Genomic DNA, 8468 nt, shown 5'->3' with positions numbered 1-8468 from the left:
AAATATTGTTAACAACTCAGCTACAACCTTTGAGAGTCTGGATCTGCAGATGTATTTGTGTCTACTTCCTTCCTTCTTCATTCTGAGGGAAGGGTTCCATTGTTACTGTCATAACCCTGGTTTTAAAGTAGGAAGCCAGGCTCCAGAGAGTCAGCAAACAAGGCCGAGTTCCTAAGGATGTGGGATCGTGTATCACAGGGACACTTGAGCTCTTCTACCCAGTTTATTTATAACAGAAAAGATCACTTTTTAATGTGAATGTCTGTCTACCACCTACTATTTGTGCATTCTTGACTTTGTGGCTTTTCAGAGCCAGTTTGAGGAATCAGATCTAAAAAATCCAATGCAGTAAATAGACAATTAGAAGAACAGCATTTTTAGTATTTAAAGTATATTGATTTTTGCTGTTATTCTCATTTTTCCTTATCTTTTTCCTTCTACTCCAAGGTTCTCAGAATGCCTTACCCTCTTTGAAAGCTGCAAGATGTCAGGTCGCTTTGTTGTTTATTATTGGAATATAATTGTTTAGCAATGTTGTATTAGTTTCTGCTGTGTTAGATCAGCTATATATATACACATATCCCCTCCATCTCGAGCCAGCCTCCCCATCTCATCCCCCTAGGTCATCACATAACATTTAACTCACCTCCCTGTGCTATACAGCAGCTTCCCACTAGCTATTTGTTTTACACATGGGATTACAGATCACTTTTATATGGTGTCATGGATAAGCCACTGTTGGGGCAAATGGGTTTCTAGCCAAACATCTCAGTGAAGTGTCTACCAACCTCCCTGTGAAACTTGGGTCACCGGCAATGTTTCAGCATTTGCCAGCTCCCTCCTGTTTTAAGTAAAGAAGTAGTCAAGATGGAAACAGAATAGGTTATTATTATCTTCTGGATATACAACTCCTTAGGCAGATTTTAAGAATATATAAGCCTCTATACAAATACATACAAGATACATATATGTAAGAATGTGTAAAATTTTCCAGATTTCCCCTGTTAAAGAGATTTCTAACTTGGGCTTGTCAGGGTCTCCCTTACACCCCCATTCTGAGAAGGATCCTGATTTGGCATGACAGCTAGTTTGAGTTTTGTAATGAGGAATTGAGAAGAAAAGGTGAGAAGAATGAGATATGGTAGGTGGAACTGAAATTAGAGTATCTGAGGAGAGATGACGTGATTATGACACAGAAGCAATTTTGGTTTTAAAATGAAATTTCCTTCCATCTTTTTTCTCTCCTTCAAAGCATCTATGAGTACGAGAAGAGTTCTTTCAAAGTTACTTCAGGTGCTGAACTGTGTTTTCTGACCGCAAGGCCATTCTCTAAGACTGGATGATTTCTGTCAAGATCATCAGGGCTGCGGAGACTGTTTATCACTCGACAGACTCACCATCTGACAAAATTAGATCTTTTTCATCATCTGGCATTAGATGAGTAAACAAATCTTTATAGTCTGAAACAAAATTAGATAAAACACAGTGGGTTTAGAACATAACTAGCAGCCCACGAGATGTTCTATGTGAGTGCTTTTCAAACTTTGTTGACCGTTACCCACTATAAATTTTTGTTTTTTTTTTACATTCCAGATCAATACCTGCACTTGTGTGCATGTAATGAAACAAAAAGCTACATGAGAAAATACCCTTTTCTAATTTATTCTTACCCTTCTCTTTTCTACATACCTTTTGCTTTCTATTAATATTCTATTTAGTTTACTGGAAAAATGTACTAAATAGAATATTTAGTTTCTGCTCTTCTTACTTACCTTTTATTATCTATTTTATTCTAGCTCAAAAAAATGCTAGTTATTACATCCACTTCATACCTACTAAATTTTTTCACAGTTCACCTTTCAATATGGAAAACACTATACTGTTTATAATTGATTCCAGTGCTCATTAAACAAATAGCCCCCACAACAACCCAAATTCAACCCCATTTTCCCCACTTAACCACTACTAAAATTTTTTATGAATTAGTTAAGCCTAAGAGCCTAAAATTTTAATGAACAACTGATATGGTTCTGGTGCAAAGACTCCACAATTTGGCTTTTCCTCCTCTGTCCTGGGAAGCTGCCAGTCATCCCCTTCATGACAGACCTTATAGTGTTTTCTGAGTCCCCCCACAGGAGCCCCAGTGGGCTCCCTCTTTCCATGGCATTGCTTATCGCCAGCTGGGTTGACTGTTACCCAGATACGTAGAGACACTGTCTGACCGAACCTCTTAAGTATTCTGAGTGGAACTGAATTTACTATGCTCCTCTGGACAGTGATTTGGTCAGCTTGACCAACTTCTAGAGGGAGCTAGATTCATTCATCAAGTTTGCCCCCATCCATTTCATGCTTTGTCCAGCCACCCGCCAGGCATGTTGTGGAGCCCTCCATCAACCATTCAGCTGAACAGCTGATGGCCTCTACCTATCTCTTTTAGCTCTCTCCATCCTTTCTGGATTCCCTGTTCTGTCCCAGCTACCCTGATTATCATCTGAACACAATTTGATGTTGCCAAAGAACCAATTTGATGCTTTGACTGTGTGGATCACAATAAACTGTGGAAAATTCTGAAAGAGATGGGAATACCAGACCACCTGACCTGCCTCTTGAGAAATCTGTATGCAAATCAGGAAGCAACAGTTAGAACTGGACATGGAACAACAGATTGGTTCCAAATAGGAAAAGGAGTATGTCAAGGTTGTATATTGTCACCCTGCTTATTTAACTTACATGCACAGTACACCATGAGAAAACGCTGGGCTGGATGAAGCAAGAGCTGGAATCAAGATTGCTGGGAGAAATATCAGTAACCTCAGATATGCAGATGACACCACCCTTAGGGCAGAAAGTGAAGAGGAACTAAAGAGTATCTTGATGAAAGTGAAAGAGGAGAGTGAAAAAGTTGGCTTAAAGCTCAGCATTCAGAAAACTAAGATCATGGCATCTGATCCCATCACTTCATGGCAAATAGATGGAGAAACAGTTGCAAATTTTACTTTTTGGAATCCAAAATCACTGTAGATGGTGACTGCAGCCATGAAATTAAAAGACGCTTACTCCTTGGAAGAAAAGTTATGACCAACCTAGACAGCATATCAAAAAGCAGAAATTACTTTGCCAACAAAGTCTCGTCTAGTCAAGGCTATGGTTTTTCCAGTAGTATGGATGTGAGAGTTGGACTATAAAGAAAGCTGAGTGCTGAAGAACTGACGCTTTTGAACTGTGGTATTGGAGAAGACTCTTGAGAGCCCCTTGGACTGCAAGGAGATCCAACCAGTCCATCCTAAAGGAGATCAGTCCTGAATGTTCATTGGAAGGACTGATGCTGAAACTGAAACTCCAGTACTTTGGCCATCTGATGGGAAGAGCTGGCTCAATTGAAAAGACCCTGATTCTGGGAAAGATTGAAGGTGAGAGAAGGGGATGACAAAGGATGAGATGGTTGGATGGCATCACCGACTCAATGGACATGAGTTTCAGTAAACTCCGGGAGTTGGTGAAGGACAGGGAGGCCTGGTGTGCTGCAGTCCATGAGATCGCAAAGAGTTGGACATGAGTGAGTGACTGAACTGAACAGTTTCACACTTCTGGCCCTGCCTGGACTCCCTGACATGGCTGCTTTGCTCCTATTTTTCCTTCTGGTGGGACACCTTTCACAACCTCTTCCCTACCTGCCCCTCCATTAGCACACCTCCTTTCACCAGGTTACAGGAGTGATTCTTACTCCTCCTTTGAGGCTCAGTTCCCATTTTATCTCTTTTTGAAAGCCCCTTTCCTAACACTCTTTATGTGGTTTCCCTATACCTGGGCCTCTCTCTGTCATAACACTTATCTCTCAACAGGGTAGTTTTTGCTCTGCTTTGCTGTCTCCCATGCTAGATGGTGAGCAGTTTGAGGGCAAGGAAGATATCTGGTCTATGTTGACACTCGTAGCACCTCTCACAGTGTGTGTGTGAGTGTGTGATAAAAATATATAACATGGAATTTACCCTTTTCACAAAATTTTAAGTCTATAGTACAGAACTGTTAAACATATGTACATCATGGTATGGCAGTTTGCTAGAATTTTTTCATCCTGTGTGACTAAACCAGCACAGTTTCTGAATAAATAAATAAGTGCCCATTTGATTTTTTTTTACCATCTTAAGTCTCAACTAGATTTCAAAATATTATTAAATTTCCTCCTTCATACATTACAAGGATCTTTTCTTTCCTTGTGAGTTTCTATATTACTTACTTTGTTCCTTTGTGTCCTATCTTGCCCTGTTTCATTGCATTTTTTAATTCACTGTGTATCTTGGTGTTTACTTTCTCATATTCTCCAGGGCTCTTTTCCCTGTGTTTGTGTGGCCACAACTGCCTTACTATGGGCCCCAGTGTCTTTTACAGTGACAAGCATCTAGAAGGAGAAGGCAATGGCAACTCACTCCAGTACTCTTGCCTGGAAAATCCCACGGATGGAGGAGCCTGGTAGGCTGCAGTCCACGGGGTCTCTAAGAGTCGGACATGACTGGGCGACTTCACTTTCACTTTTCACTTTCATGCATTGGAGAAGGAAATGGCAACCCACTCCAGTGTTCTTGCCTGGAGAATCCCAGGGACGGGGGAGCCTGGTGGGCTGCCGTCTATGGGGTCGCACAGAGTCGGACACGACTGAAGCGACTTAGCAGCAGCAGCAGCAGCAGCAGCAGCAGCATCTAGAAGGTACTTAGTGAATATCCAGTACTTTCCTTCAAAGATTCCAACAGATTTTTAACAATGATATTTTTGAGTATAGGATGAGGGAGATGAAAGATTTAACTCCCATTTTATAGCTAACAGATGATCCTTTCTCTGAAATTTCATGTTAAGCCTTGGATAAAGGCACACTTCTTTCTTCCAAATGATATACCTACCATCTGACACTTTTCGACGTCCCTGATCATCATTTTTTGTTGGTAAAGCAGTCTCTACATCTTCTTGGTTTAAGTCAGTTTCTAAAAGTAGGGAAATTAAGTATTAAATTAATTGAAAAGATTAAATCTCATACATGAATTCTCTCATTGATATGATAATAAGCAGAAATTTCCACAATCTGCCAAGTTCTGATTATTTTCAATGCTCTAATCTTGGAATCTGTGAAACAGTGTTTTGGGCAAGGCACAAGGGTCCAATGGTGGCAGAGTCACGATCATGAACACACATACGTGTGTGTGTGTGTGTGTGTGTGTGTATGGGGCTTCCCTGTTGGCTCAGATGGTAAAGAATCTGCCTACAGTGCAGGAGACCCAGGTTAGAAGATCCTCTGGAGAAAGGGAATGGTTACCCACTCCAGCATTCTTGCCTGGAGAATTCCATTCCCGCCAGACAAGTCTGGTGGGCTACAGTTCATGGGGTTGCAAAGAGTCAGACATGACTGAATGACTAACACATATATGTATATGACTTAACTTTTGTTAATAAAAATACAGCATAAAATCAGGTAATTTTCTTTCAGAAAACCTTCTACTATGCAAGGGTTATGGGAAATTTAGGACTAACAACCAGTCAATGGAGTCAAGTTTAGAATGACTACCTTATCAGTCAATATCATAAGAGGAGTTTGCAACTCTTGCCTGCCAGGCAGGAAAAGAGGGCCTTACATTTTGAGCATACAAGAGTTCGAGGTAAATGCAACTCCTGGTTGGACTTCTGTACCCACTCCCACCTGCATGCTGTCTTGAGGCTTTGTTTGGTCTGGCCCACTCCTGGTGATTTGACCACCAGCCAGAACTGGGTCTCAATTCTCAAAAGCTACCCTCTGCACATAACCTCTTTTCTTTGTGGTCTCTCTGCATTTCCCTGCACTGCTGCTACTTTGACCTCATTAAACCTTCTTGGGTATGACCAAGGGCACTCTTTGGTACCCTGCCAGCTTCTTTTCACTAGTTAATCCATTCTGAGGAGCAGCAACTTCTTAAATTGGTTGAAATCTGTATCACACTGATTGTTAAATGTTTTCAATATTATCCTACCCCTGCCTAGATTTTCTAAATTTTATTTCTATTTATTACTTCCTTCTTTATCCAATAGAGACCCCCTGTAGTCCATTACTTCATCAGCTTTCTTTCAATTACCCTCATCTTCACTGCCTCACTTGCTTCCAACCCAAATGCCAAGCAGAGTAACAAAAGTGTACTCATTTTCTGTTCCCATGGTCAATACCAATGACCAAATCACCTGAGCACCCATTTAGGGTGCCAGTCAAACAAGACACACAAATACAAAAAAAAAAAAAATAGGAGAAATACAAAAACTTAAAGTCATCATGGAAATACTCAGCATTTTGTTGGAATACTGTATAGTGTCATCTTTATTCCAAATAAAGAGGGGTGGCAGCACTCTCTGATATTTCAGAACTTACTGCAAATCATTCTTCTGGAATTCCTTTCCGGCATCCAGGCAGCTGAGCACCATTACAGGGAATCACACAAATGTACATTGGAGTTATTACAAATGTCACTGTCTCTAAACTCCATTGAGCCCTTAGCTCTAAAAGAAAATTATGACTTTTTCCATTGTCCTTCTTTCCTTTCCTCTTAACAAATTACTTCAAATCTTCACCTCTTTCCTTACAACCCTAGCTTCCCCCTAGACTTTGATCACTGGTACCTGGCCTTGTGGCCATTTTTGTTCTGAATCCCCCATTCCTACAAAATTCCCTGCATCCTATCCATCACCTCTCCCCTTCTCTGAGGTCTCAGCAGAAGAGATGCTTCCTGTTGGTATCTTATCCCTGTGCTCTGAAGCTTGTTTTCTATTGCTGTCTTGAGGATCTTTCTCCTCACATTCCTCCTTCTCCAGTGGTGGTTGAATGTTAACACCCATCCATCCAGATCTCTCTCTCTCTGCTTATTTATATTTTTCAATGTGTCAAACATGCCCACTGAATGAAATTTAAAAGGCACGAGAGACCAAGCAGTGAAGAAGTCTCCCTTCCTCAGTCAGGTCCTTCCCCACAGGGCCACCATGGTTATCAACTTCTAAAAAACTACCAGTTAGTTACTGATGACTCTGTAGCCTCATCTCCAGCCCAGATCTCTCTCCTGGCCTCCAGAGACCATGTATCCCTCACCCACTGGACACAGATGCCTTTGGAAAACCTGCTCCTTCTTCTACAGCCCTTACCTTGACCACAGCTTCTCAATCATTTTCATTATTTAGCACACATAGAAAATAACCAGGACAATAGAGGCAACCAGCCTGGGGATGCCAGTTGCTCCAGATTCAGTCTCTGGAGCCAAGGAGATCACTAGCTCCATGTCCCAACCCATTTGTGGCTGATGGTTTGGGAAGTTTTGTCTTAGGAATGACTCCACCATATGTCAAGACCCCAAACACATTGGGGCATTCTTCATCTCCATTCCAAGCTCTCTCTTAGCCTATATCTCAGATGATCAAGTTCTGTTAACTTTATATCTTCAAATCTAGCACCTTCTCTACATTTCATGGCCACTTCTTGCTAGGGCCCTCATAATTACTCTACCTGCCCAAAAAAACCCCAAAACTAGTCTTACTACTACTTCCGCTCTCTCCCATCCAATACATTCTTCCTATTATGAACAGAGTGATCATTTCAAAATTTACATTTGCTCCTGTCCCTCCCTTACCTAAAGTCCTTCATTGGTTTTAACAAGATTAGGTAAGCTTTCCACTTTCTGACACTTTTCACCTCAAATTTTACTTTACAGATAAAATGAATTGGCAGTTCTCAGAAAGTTTTGCCTTGTATTTCTGCCTTTGTATACTCCTGTTGCTCTCTCTGAATGGACCAACCCTTCCATTTACCGCCATCTTAGCTAACACCTTCTTCTTTCTCATGACTTCGTTTAGATGTCACCTTGTCCAGAAAGAGCTTCCATCCTGTCCTCATGGGGCCCTTTTCTGTTCTCAGCACACACATCCTCAGGCCCACAGCACTCAGTACCCTGGCACAACAGCAAGTCTGTAGCTCCTGGGGCTCAGTCCTCCTTGCCCACCAGTTTCACTTTTGCCTCCCTGTTCCACAAAACTGCTGGGCTCTCATCAAAGTCATGAATGTCCTCGGTGTCCTAGGTCCACTGGGGACTTCACGGGTCTCATTTGATTTGATCCCCTGGTAGCATCCCACAGTGCAGACCAGCCTTCATTCCCAAACGCCTTTTGGTCTTCCATGGCATCAGATTCCAGGGCCTGTCCTGACTCTCTGATCACCCCACTTAAAGTCAGTCCTCTGTCAGCTCTTCTACTGAATCATTAAAGGCTAAGTTCCTCCAGGCCTTCTCTCTCTCTGCAATCTCCATCATGCTTATGGCCCCAATTCTATTCAATTGGCCAAAAAGTTGGTTCGAGTTTAAAGTCTTACAGAAAAACTCGACCGAACTTTCTGGCCAACCCAATATATATAAAGTCAACAACTCCCAGTTTGATAAATGTAGTTCAGATCCTGATGAGCTCCAGAAAGTATGCAG

Source organism: Oryx dammah, unplaced genomic scaffold, assembly GCF_014754425.2.
Source record: "Oryx dammah isolate SB20612 unplaced genomic scaffold, SCBI_Odam_1.1 HiC_scaffold_27, whole genome shotgun sequence".
Taxonomy (NCBI): domain Eukaryota; kingdom Metazoa; phylum Chordata; class Mammalia; order Artiodactyla; family Bovidae; genus Oryx; species Oryx dammah.
Note: the sequence above shows the minus strand (reverse complement) of the source record.